Below are 12327 nucleotides of genomic sequence, written 5' to 3' on the forward strand. Positions count from 1 at the left end.
TTGATTTGCAATGGTGTAATTCACACAAATCACTGCAGGAGGGTGACACTCTTTCATGTTTATTACGCTTGATTTGAAACGGTGTAATTCACACAAATCACCACAGGAGGGCAAAACATTTTTATGTTTATTTAGACTCGATTTGCAACGGTGTAATTCACACAAATCACCATAGGAGGGCGAAACGTTTGTAAGTTTATTTAGACTCGATTTGCGACGATGTAATTCACACAAATCACCACAGGAGGGCGCAACACTTTTCTGTTTATTAGACTTGATTTGCATCATTTTAATTCACACAAATCACCACAGAGGGCGACCCTCTTTTATGTTTATTAAACTTGATTTGCAATGGTTTAATTCACACAAATCACCACAGGAGGGCGACCCCCGTTTTACATTCTTTGGACTTATATTGTTTTGGTGTTTTTATTTGCAAATATATCTATTTGAATTTTGAAAAGAAGACAGGACGGAACATAGATAGTGTAAATAGTTCTGTTTGGAAGTTCGTTTTTCTCCTCTCACCCTCTTACAGAAGTGTAGCGCATTTACACTAGCTCGTTAGACGATGTAATTCTCGAAGATCTCGGCAGGTGGGTTAAGCCGATTTGCGGTAATGTCACCACAAGAAGGTGAAACACTTTTGTGTTTATTTAGACTCGATTTGCAACGGTGTAATTCAGACAAATCACCATAGGTGGGCAAAATATTTTTAAGTTTATTTAGACTCTATTTGCAAAGGTGTAATTCACACAAATCACCACATGAGGACATTTTTATTTACCAAAAATTGACAGATAAGAGTGGAAGAGCCAGTGGCTTAGTGGTCTGACCGTTAGATCTTGGCGTGGGCAATCCAGGTTCGAGTCTCTCTCTTGTGGTGTTTAGTTTCATTGGTTTTTCAACAAATAAAAAAGACAAAAGTACCAAAAATTGATGAGTAAGAGTGGAAGTGCTGGTGGCTTAGTGGTCTGAGCGGTAGATCTTGTTGTGGGCAACCCAGGTTCGAGTCTCTCTCTTGTGGTGTTTAGTTTCATTGGTTTTTCAACAAATAAAAAAGACAAAATTACCAAAAATTGATGAGTAAGAGTGGAAGTGCTGGTGGCTTAGTGGTCTGAGCGGTAGAGCTTGTTGTGGGCAACCCAGGTTCGAGTCTCTCTCTTGTGGTGTTTAGTTTCATTGGTTTTTCAACAAATAAAAAAGACAAAATTACCAAAAATTGATGAGTAAGAGTGGAAGTGCTGGTGGCTCAGTGGTCTGAGTGTTTGATCTTGGTGTGGGCAACCCAGGTTCGAGTCTCTCTCTTGTGGTGTTTAGCTTCAATGGTTTTTCAACAAATAAAAAAGACAAAATTACCAAAAATTCATAAGTAAGAGTGGAAGTACCAGTGGCTCAGTGGTCTGAGCATGTCCTCCTGGGGTCAGAAGGATCTGGGTTCAAACCCCAGCCTGGTATGTGAAGCATGGTTGCGTGAAGGACATCCAGTCGTGAGCTGTGACAAGCTGCAAAACTGAGCGGATCAGGTCATGACCAGGATGAGAGAAGGCAGGACACGAAGGGGGGAGTACATATCCAAACCGCTCCCCCTGGGACTTCCAAGACAATCTCAAGCAGCGGTTATGTAAAAGGAGTCCAAATTTTCCAAAAATTACATGTAAAATTTTTCACAAAAAAGCCTAAGTCAACATTTTGGGCGTGGCTTATGGACACTCCTCCCTTTTGGGCGTGGCTTATGGCCACTCCTCCCTTTTGGGCGTGGCTTATGGACACTCCCCTTTTGGGCGTGGCTTATGGACACTCCCCCTTTTGGGCGTGGCTTATGGACACTCCCCTTTACTGTTGATTGTACCTGCACTCCATCAAGGTTCAAATCTCAGCTGTTGCTTTCATGGGGAAACCAACCAGCACTTGAAAGGCATTCCCACTTACACACATGCTGAAAAATTCAGACTACAAATACATTAATAAACTGGATTTGTAATGAGGAAATCTTAACTGGTCTGTTTTATCTTGGCAATCATTAAATTGCAAATCAGTCACAGCTTGTCCAAATTAATAGACAAACTAAACCACGTGGGCCACACATCATCTGAATAATTAGTTAATTGACTGATCAACAGAGTCAGTAACAGGAGGTGTTGATGTTTAGAAAGCCAAGATCAGCTGGAAATCATGAACAGCACACAAATGTCACATTTACCATTTTATTGGACACAAACTTAAGTAGATCATTGTCAAAAACATGCCAGTTCAAAACAGAAACAGGTTGAGTCAGGAAAAGGCTCAGATGCATAACAGTTCGGCGGTTGCTCCTCTCAAAATACTCCATGCAAAGTCACTCACTGCTTTTCCTCATGACCTCCAGCAGCTCAAACCAAGAGATCCCTACAAACAGACAGCAGTGAGACGATCAGAAACACTTCAAATTTCACTAATAACTTCCCCTAGGAAGCTACAAATCTCAGAAAGAAACAAAGTGATTGTTTATAGAATAAATATAGATCATAGGAGGTGAAAACGCATGCTCATTTTATGAGCAATTAAACCAATGCAACAGCATCTGTAAGATATCAATCAAGCTACAAAATAGAATTAAATGTCACTTTGATGTTAATCCAAAACAACAAGTTAACATACAGACTCCTTCTACGAGCTATAAAAGTATTTTACAAACCTGTTCCAAGAGCCACACCAACATTGCACACCCCTCGACGTCTTTCTTATCTGACCCATATATGTCTGGTTTTGGAGTCTCTACTAACGAGCTGATGAGTCGATTCAGGTGTGATTGATTAGGAAGAGTTGGAAAATGTGTTGTGTTTAACCACTGCACCATCGTGGCTTTCACAATATCATCTGTTGTTTGGTGCAGTTTGTTGGATATGCATTTTAACATAGGCAATCTAAGATTCAAACGCAACCATTTATTTATTGAACTCTTTTGAGTTTATTGAGGGCTTTGTTTTCTGTGATAAAAATATTAGCAACTGTGGGATTTGGACCAAGAACTGAATGAAAGACAAATGATTAGCCACTGAGCCACGGCATTTGTGATGTTTGATATGGTTCATTGTGGTTGTTTTTTTAGTTTAGCAACAGCGTTCATTAAAACAACAATTTATTGTTCAGCTGCTAGAGCGTTTTTTTACAGGGTTGGAGATAAACTCAGGAAAGTGGCTCATCAGGAGCAGGATTAGGGACTTTTTTTTTAAATCTCTTTCCTCTTCATGCTGTTTTCATATATTAATGCAGATACACTTAGTGTCCACAAGGTGGGGTACATGAACACATTAATCTGGTCTCTGGTTTCATGCACACATGCCTGCTCTCCATCCAGGATTCTCCAAACACTTGTCCTATGTAGAGAAGCTGGAGTCTGTCTGAAGGCAGAGAAACACAGGACACTGTGTCTGTTATATTAGGCAGTAAAAAGCGTCAGGTGGGGAACTTGGATACTTGAATGACAAAAAAAAGGTATTTTACCACCCTTCGGGTGCTTTAGAATAACTCTTCCTTACAATATGATAGAGACATAATTCTTTTTTCCAGTGTTTGCTGACATGTGCTGGAATCAACCAAAACTGTCTGCATGGTGCTAGAGCACACAGGGCCTGAGATCTACACTTTCAAAAATGAATTTATAACCTAAAAATCAAAAAGCGTCTTTTTTGTTTTTGTTTATTATAACACAGACAACATACACTAAAATATTTACCACTTTCAACAGTGTTTTATGAAATGACAAAGGGTTTTCTGTAATATGACACTGGAATTTTGCATTTATAGCATTGCATATGGGTATGGGGGGACTTTAGATCTGGGTAGGCGGAAATTACAACAAAAAAAGGTAATATTCCTCCCTTCAGATACATTTGAATAAATATTAAATAAAACATGATACAGACAAAATTCAGTGGTGCAGTGGCTCAACACACGTTCTCGGCTGATGGGTTGCACTGGAGACGTGGGTTCGATCCCCACCTCAGCATGATTTATTGTAAAATCGCAGGGCTCGAAGAGTGAAATATAAGTTCCAGCACATGTATCGGCAAGAGATCTGTGGCTCACAGGTAAGGGTGCTGCCTCACGGGTTCAGAGGTTGCTGGTTCGATCCCAGCCAGATCTCCGCGATACGAGAGAATGCTGTATGTGTGAAGGGGCGGGGATGATTCGGGTCCCCCCCCCGAGCCCCGCCACAATGGACAGCGGGGGTTATGCTTTTTTTTTTATACATGAAAAATTTAGCTGTCTAAAAATTTTGCCCTGCCGTCCCTTCCCCACCTATTTAGGTTCCCATCATTTGCTTTTTAAAGGGGTCACCCTCCAAAAAGAAAATGATGGGAACCTACATGTTTAGCACAGTAAAACATAAGCATGTACATACCTGTCCATCAGCAGAAGTCCATCATTACAGTCAATGTCTGTCCACACGTCCCACAGCTCTGCTTCTGATGACTGGATGTAATGGTCCAAACACATTCCTTCTGTAAGGAAAGACAAGAAAAAAAAGATTAGTTTTAGAAATACTCAATATTCTACATCTATAAATGACAATGTGAAAGTTAGTCTAAAGACTAGTTAATAAAAGGAAATGGAATAAATTAAAAGCCTAAAGTTGTACAGTGTGAAAATATATTACTATTATAATAATATAGTATAGTTCAGTAAGGCTGTATCAATAATAATCTATGATTTGAATTACAGTTTTACAGGCTACAAATGGACACAAACACTGAATAGAAAATATAGCTGCAAGCAGCCATTACCGGGGCCAAGCGCAAGAAGCGGCAACATATGCCAAAATGGCAAGGAGTGGCAGACCAACTGCAGCAAGGAGCATTTAAGGGCATTTTGAGAGAACTTTGGGCAAATGGCTAAGAAAATCACATAAACATTAACTTATAAGATGATTTAATGGATTATCACTTTCGAACAATAGGTGGCGCAGTTACGAAATAGATGTGATGTGGTCAGAGTGAGGTGACAATGACACATACAAAGTTTGGTGTCAAAATGTGAAGGCATTGCAGAGATAAAGCCTAAATAGTCATTTTGGCAGCATGCCTCAAATTTGATGCTGTGGTATACGAAAACGGTTTTGTCTATCGTCACGCAATCCATAACTTTTATTCGGCACCGTCTGGAGATGATACGATTCAATTTTCGTGAAAATCGGACAAACGGTCTAGGAGGAGTTAGAAAAAGAAGGTTTTTCAAAGAAATAAAGATGGCGGACAGGAAGTTTGGCTGATTATGCAAAACCTGATATCTATGTTTTCAGCATAACCCAACGAATCTATTAAGATCAGTTTCATTGCAATAGGCACATTTATTCAAACGTTATTAGCGTTTTCAGAAATTAATTATGACTTTTGACCAACAGGTGGCGCTGTCTCAAAATCTTTTGAGTACCTTCAGGGCATGCTGCTTATGGCACACACTGAGTTTTGTAATATTACACCAATGCATTTGTTTAGTATAGCATTTTATTTCACAAAACTCTATTGAAGTCAATGGGAATTTCACGTTTTCTTCTTTTATAGCGCCACCAAGAGCCTCAGTCCCACAATTTTTTTCCTGTGTCTTCAGAGTGAGCCCATACATATGTGTGTCAATTTTGGTGAAAATATCTCAATTTGCTTCCGAGTTATAAACATTTATATAAAAAAACACGTAAAAAATGACTGACACATGACTTTTTTTGAATTTTACTACCCCTTACTATCAATATTTTCGCATTTGGGCATTAGCGTTTAGTTAACGAGCTATGATTCCGTGTTTCTGACGATGGTTTCGTCTCGATCGGAACAGCGGTTTTAAAGATATCGCCAAGTGTTTTTTTCGCGTTAAATCGCTATGCTACACCAACCGTAAGACGAAACCCAGCATGTTTAGTATCGTTGGACTCGGCAACGATTCAGGAACTCAAAAACATGACTCCCGTGAAAATAAGTGTACCACACCCAAAGCTATAAGCGTTTGAAAAAAAAAATTCACCACTAGGTGGCGCTGTTTCGAAACTTCTCAGGCTCCTTTAGGGCATCGTACTGATGACTCATACCGAGTTTCGTAACAATTCGTTCATGCGTTCAAAAAATACAGCATTTTAGCACATAATTCAAAATGGCCGACAGCCAAAATGGCCGATCTGGGAAAATTGGATATCGGTCGACTCGGCATGATGCCCTGAATCTAATGAGATGAAGTTTATGATTTTTGGAGAAACCGTTCAGAAGTTACGAGCAAAAATAGCCATTTTTCATATCTCCGGACCACTAGGTGGCGCTGCGCCGAAACGCAGCACGTAGCCTCAGGTCATGCTTGTGATGACACGTACCAAGTTTGGTCTGAAAACGAGTAAGCGTTGCGGAGATACAGCCTCACGTCTGTTTTCGCAAGCGCTACGTAAAATTTGTTTACGCGTTTATCGAAAACGGTTATTCGAATCATCTTGAATTCCATAACTTTTTGTCAGCACTGCCTGGAGATGATCCGGTGCGATTTTGGTGAAAATCGGACAAACCGTCTAGGACGAGTTCGCAAAAGTAGGTTTTTTGGAAAATTCAAAATGGCGGCCGTTTTTTATGACGGAAAATGACGTCATAGGGTGCGATCGAATCGGCATGAGCTCAGGAACAAGAGGAAAAAAGAATTTTGTTGATAGGCCTTACGGTTCAAAAGTTATTAGCATAATAAAAGTGAAACTTTGGACAGTTGGTGGCGCTAGAGGGAATGCGTTAGAGACACCAAAATTGGTGTATTTAAAGTTGGGACTGTCCTCTATCAGAATGTCAAACCAAAACAACTTTCCCGCAAACCGGTCTATGGGCTGCCATAGACGCCAAGTCGGAAACGGAAGAAGAATAATAATAAAAAGAAACGGAACAGATACAATAGGTGCCTCCGCACCTTCGGTGCTTGGCCCCTAATAAAGCCTTCGGTGCGAGCGCTGACGCTTGATGCTTAAACATGTACACTGTAAAGAACTGCCCAAGTGGAGTTATAACTTTAAGATGAAACCTTCCTTCACACAACAGTAACCCTAAAAGACATGTTCCTGCACAAGGATTGATCCTGACAGTTTTCATTAGAAGAAAGGCACTGCATCTCTACGATACAATACAAGCAGCAGACACACACTTCACACACACACACATCAACTGATTCTATTAACACGCATCAATCCGCTAGATTATTATTACATAAAGTAAGACAACTAATAACAAAAGAGACTAGAAACAATTGCTTATTATTCTACTTCACTACACATAAATCAGAGGACGATTCATTTGAATCTTATACATGTAACAACAACTAGAGATTCAACTTAATCACTGTCTTACAGGCCACACACAATTATAAAAACACTGAACACACAGAACTAAAAACTAACTCCCCATTCACAGAAAGCCAAACCTACAAAACATCAGAACAATATTAGAAATGCTATGCAAAGAAAACCAATTGCAAAGTGTCTAGTCACTGCTCTTTACTTGTATTGTTTCATGCTTGTAGTAATATTATGACATTTTAATTGCATACCATTCTAAAGGCAGTTTTCACTCTCAGATCCCAGTCATAACAGGAAGTAGAATAAAAGCAGGAAGCAACAGGAGAACATCAGGGGTTCTTCTTCGTAACATCTCGTTCTTCGTACGTCGCTAACTCAGTTAGCTGGATTTGATTGTTGGCGATTTGCCATGATCTTGGATCGTTTGGTTCTTCGACGCTCATCCTGGACTTGCTGTCATAGCAACAGGTCCGTCAGCTTGAACCTGCTCGCGAGCAGGCTTATTTCATGTAAACAGGATTAGATCGTGGCTGATACGGGAAGTCCTTCAGTGCAGCGCGATAGTGTAGCTTAATTTCTGAGATTTATTTTTGTTTTCTCGTGAAATGATCGTCATGAGGGTGTCGTTTAAATACATTATTATTTTGTTGGAAATGCACATTAATGTTCGATTCGATATCGGGCTTCAACAACAGCACAAAATGTTTGCATTGCCCTAAAATTATTTGCGAGTGGCTTCCTTTACACTATTGGAGATGCGGAGAACTTGATAAGCTTTCTGTCGTGCCATTCACAAAGTAGTGCTCTTAGTTTTTTTTTTTTTTTGCCAACTTAGGGTATATTATAATTTTTAATGTAGATAATGCAATCATGATGACCATGTCGATTATGACTTACAGTCCCTCAGGCTTAACTTACGTGATTGGTGCCATACTACACACATGTTCCCATCAAGGCCTCAATGAAGGGATTTTGTGAGCAGAAAGGGGGCTTATACAGTGCAGCCAAATTACTATTACAATTTTTAATATTCCAGATTTGGAATATTATATCACTTTTTTTAAAAGGCATTTGACTGAGTAAAATCTTTTAGATGGTGTGTGACCATGTTCTATATCACAATCAGTGTGAAAGCAAAATGGCCAGGATCTGTGCATGACTCAAGAATTTTAAGAGATTCACATTTATGAACATTATTTGAACATGGTAGGGATGGGACGATAACCGGTTTCACGATAAACCGTGATAAAATGTACTGACGGTTAGTATTATCGTTTAAAATTTAATTATCATTAAAACCGTGTTTGATTATCGCGATTTTAATAACTCACTGAATCCTGTCGGCCAGTCTGATGCAGGCGCGCAGCACGCAATATTTTTTTTAATTACTATTCGAGAAGGAATGGCGGAAGGCAGTGACCGTGCTCAGGAGATTTTTCAGCCTTTTAAGAGGACCAAATCTGAGGTGTGGTCATATTTTGGGTTTTACAAAAGTCCTGAGGGAAACTTGATCGAGGATGGTCACCGTGTCTGCCGAACAAAAAGTCACTACAATAGAAACACTTCAAATCTGCCGAGTCGTCTTGGTGTGATCATCACCCAGAAAGGCAAGTTAACTTTGACCTTAATACCAAAACTACGTCTGGGAAACAATTGGGCACGAAATGTTGTTTTGAGTTGAAACATTTTATGTCACTCACTTGAAAAAGACGTGAAGCTCCCGCGAAGAAAAGTTCGTAGCAAGTGGCTTTGAGCCAAAGAAGACGAACGAACAACTTCAAACAAGACTATTATTAAGAGTGATATTTTAAGGGATAGTAAAGTATAGATACATCACGTATTAAACCGATTTTATTTTTACCACATAATTACGGGGACATATTGAATTGATAATGAGATTAGCTAATGTTTTAAATCTTACCCGTTTATGAATTCATTTTGTAAAAAAATCGTCCAGACAAGATATATCACACCAAAATTATCAAACTCTGTAAACAATAAATCAACTCTGATTTCAATTTCAATACAATCAAAAACCGGAGACGCAAGACGGCAAGTTGTATTTGAATGAAACGAGAGCGCGCGTCCGTTGTGATATGGATGTGCGCTGTGTAATAATGCGTTGCTATTGACGACGGGCATTATAAAGAAGCAAATGCCATAGAATAGAATCTTGCCTAAAAAACTGCATAGAGAGGCTTGTTTTATTTGTTTGTTGATTTTCAATTATAAAACTTGCTGAAATGTTTTCAGTGTGAGCATCAGTTCTTTTTGAGCACTTTCATAAATTAACAAAACCGTGATAATATTGATAATCACGATTATTTTGGACACTATAATCGTGATATGAAATTTTCATACCGTCCCATCCCTAGAACATGGTAAGGAAAATTATAAATATCAAACTCACGGTATTACATACACTTATGCTGAGAACTGCATTTTTCCATTAAACAGGTGATTACAACAGGATCCTGCATGGAGACAGGTGTTTTATGACCCCATTCCCTGACCCAAACCCCAGACCAGTTACAATGCAGCTCTAGGACAAGGGCACACAATGACATGAGCTTTGGCCAACTAAAGGGAAGATTTCAATGTCTAAAAACCCTGAGGGTTGCACTTGACAGGGCCTGTGACATTGCATGTGCCATATTACACAACACTGCCAACATCAGAAAAAGAAAAAAAAAAGTTTAATTAAGCCTAAAATAAAAGACAAGACAAATTTGCAAAACTCTGTTTGCTTAGAGTTTTATTTCAATAGTTCTTTGTAAAGAAAAGCCAGTTATTCAGTCATCTTTTTAAAAGATATTATGCAAGGTCAGCAATAGTACTCTGTGTGATTTTACTCTGAAGTTTATTTTGAAGCAACTCTATTTCTAGTGCAATTTTTTCTTAGTCAAGTTCTGTTTCTCCCCCAGATTTTTGTTTTTTCAAAATACTCTATTTTCTGTTGAAGACTCATATAGGGAACAAATGCAACAAATAAAAAGCAAAAGTTGTCTACACTGCCCACCCCTGTATCACTGCTGTGTGCAGACTCTTCTGTAGGCCTTTCTGTACATGTGGACTCCTCTCAGAAATAACAGGCATAGGCACAAGTAGAAATCAATTAAAGCCATCAATTAAATTGAAGTACTTCCTCCAAAGGACAGTCATCTGAGAAGTTTTCTTCACTCTCCAGTGCAATGTGATTGATAACTCATGGCAAAATATTTTTTACATTAACATACGTTTATCAGTTTTTACTTTCACAAGACAAAGCAATTTATCATTACTCAAGATTTAACAGTTGAAATGACTAAACCAGCCAATTTGGATTATAGGTCTACTTCATTTAATGCAGCAACACATTATTTCACAGTGTACAAAGATAATTTAAATCTCATTTCCCAGTAATGAAGGTGTTGCTGCTGCTGGTCCCTGATGTGGGTCTGGAAGAACTGAACCCAGGGATGCCCTTCACAACAGGGCAATTCACATTCAACCCAAGGGTCAGCTCTTCTGCCAGGGTCAGGAGCATCATTATTAGTTTTTTCTCAGCCTTTTTCCTGTTTGCTTTTATAAACAGACAATCATTTATTTAACAGTGCCTCACTAGTAGGCCTATAAGGCCTAAAATTACCATTAAGTAGAATATTTTTGTACTTCACTTTCACCATGTTTATTATTATAGTGTGGTGACTCGACATTACAATGAACAAAGTAATTATGAAATTATGAAAATAAAAATAAAATAATAATCAGTTATTAAAACATCTAACATGGCCACCACAAACGCATTTAATTTGTCTTCTAGTTTTGCCAGCACTCTCTCCTGGCTTTTGCACACTTTGAGGTGTTCCCTGGCGTTTTAATTAAAGACTGAAAATCGGCATAACCTTGCATTAAAAGCGCTTGCTCTGCTTGGGAGAAAAACTGGGCGTGTTCTTTGGCCATGCTGAACAGCCAATAGCAGCGCTGCTGATCACTGGTTCTGTTATCGATACATGTCCCCTTTTATACCAACGCGAAGTTATCTCAGATAACTCAATCCAGCGATACTAATCATAAACAACAGGTGTGTTCCAAGAACCCAATTAGCCGGATCATGATTAGCACGATGATATCATCTAAGATGTCTCATTTGATCTCGGATGTTTTAAGCAACGTACGAAGAACGAGCCCCAGAGCTTCACACAAGACACAACTCCTGCTGACTCTCACATACACCCAGAAAACACTGCAATATCAACTGAGTCCTTCTTATTACACTTTACAGTGTGAATATCAGAGGGCGATTCATTCAAAGATTAAAAAGGTAACGCTACAATAGCGACTGACAAGAGAACTTGACTTCATGCTAAAGTAAAAGTTACTTACAGGTGAGTCTTGTGCCGTACTCGGTTCCTCATTTATGTGTCGTTTGATTGCGTCGGTTTTATTTGCGGTTGAGCTGTAATATGTGCTGTTAAAGTGACATTAAGAGCTGTCATCTTCCCATCTGCAGGATCTGCTCGCGTTGTTGTGATTGTCATCAAGTGTCATGTTGTCAAGCAGCAGAAGCGTCAGACTGAAGGAGAACCCGCTTCTGCCGCCTTGAGGAGCGGAGGAAAACTGCACTTTACTCTCGTCAGATCACATCTGAGACTTTGGATTAAAGTTCCTGTGAAATTACAGCAGCAACATGTTTGACAAGCTCTGTGGTGCAGAAAATAATGATTTCCTTTGAATGAGAAAGTCTAGTTTTTTGTATATATATATATATATATATATATATATATATATATACAAAGTGTGTGTGTGTGTAACGTTATGTATGTATGTATTTTAACATAAGGACAGAACAGAGAAGACAGAAGAAATTTGCAGCGGTGTAATTCACACAAATCACCACAGGAGGGCGAAACACTTATGTTTTTTAGATTCGATCGGACTCGGTTTGCAACGGTGTGATTCACACAATCACCACTTTTCTTTTACTCTCTATATGTAATTCACACTTCATGATAATGTTATCCATAACTTGCTATTAAAAAACAAACAGGCAA

The 12327-nt window shown here is 39.0% G+C and overlaps 2 long non-coding RNA genes across 3 annotated transcripts in view; one reads left to right on the forward strand and one right to left on the reverse strand.

The window, feature by feature from the left end:
- Window positions 1–2193: 2193 nt before the first annotated feature.
- LOC120477097 (uncharacterized) overlaps window positions 2194–12327 on the reverse strand; it is a 283701-nt gene continuing 273567 nt past the window's right edge. Inside the window, exons 2-4 of one of the 2 annotated variants that reach the window (XR_016149831.1) lie at window positions 11660–11942; window positions 4388–4487; window positions 2194–3383 (exon numbers count right to left, since the gene is read on the reverse strand). This is a non-coding gene — a long non-coding RNA (uncharacterized LOC120477097). The remainder of the gene's footprint in view (window positions 3384–4387; window positions 4488–11659; window positions 11943–12327) is intronic. The other variant, XR_016149832.1, reaches the window with a different exon arrangement.
- On the forward strand, window positions 11310–12016 carry LOC148965207 (uncharacterized). The gene is made up of 2 exons (XR_016149836.1): window positions 11310–11661; window positions 11787–12016. It is a non-coding gene; the product is annotated as an uncharacterized LOC148965207 (long non-coding RNA).

Source organism: Pimephales promelas, chromosome 24, assembly GCF_988280905.1.
Source record: "Pimephales promelas chromosome 24, fPimPro1.hap1.1, whole genome shotgun sequence".
Classification (NCBI taxonomy): Eukaryota; Metazoa; Chordata; class Actinopteri; order Cypriniformes; family Leuciscidae; genus Pimephales; species Pimephales promelas.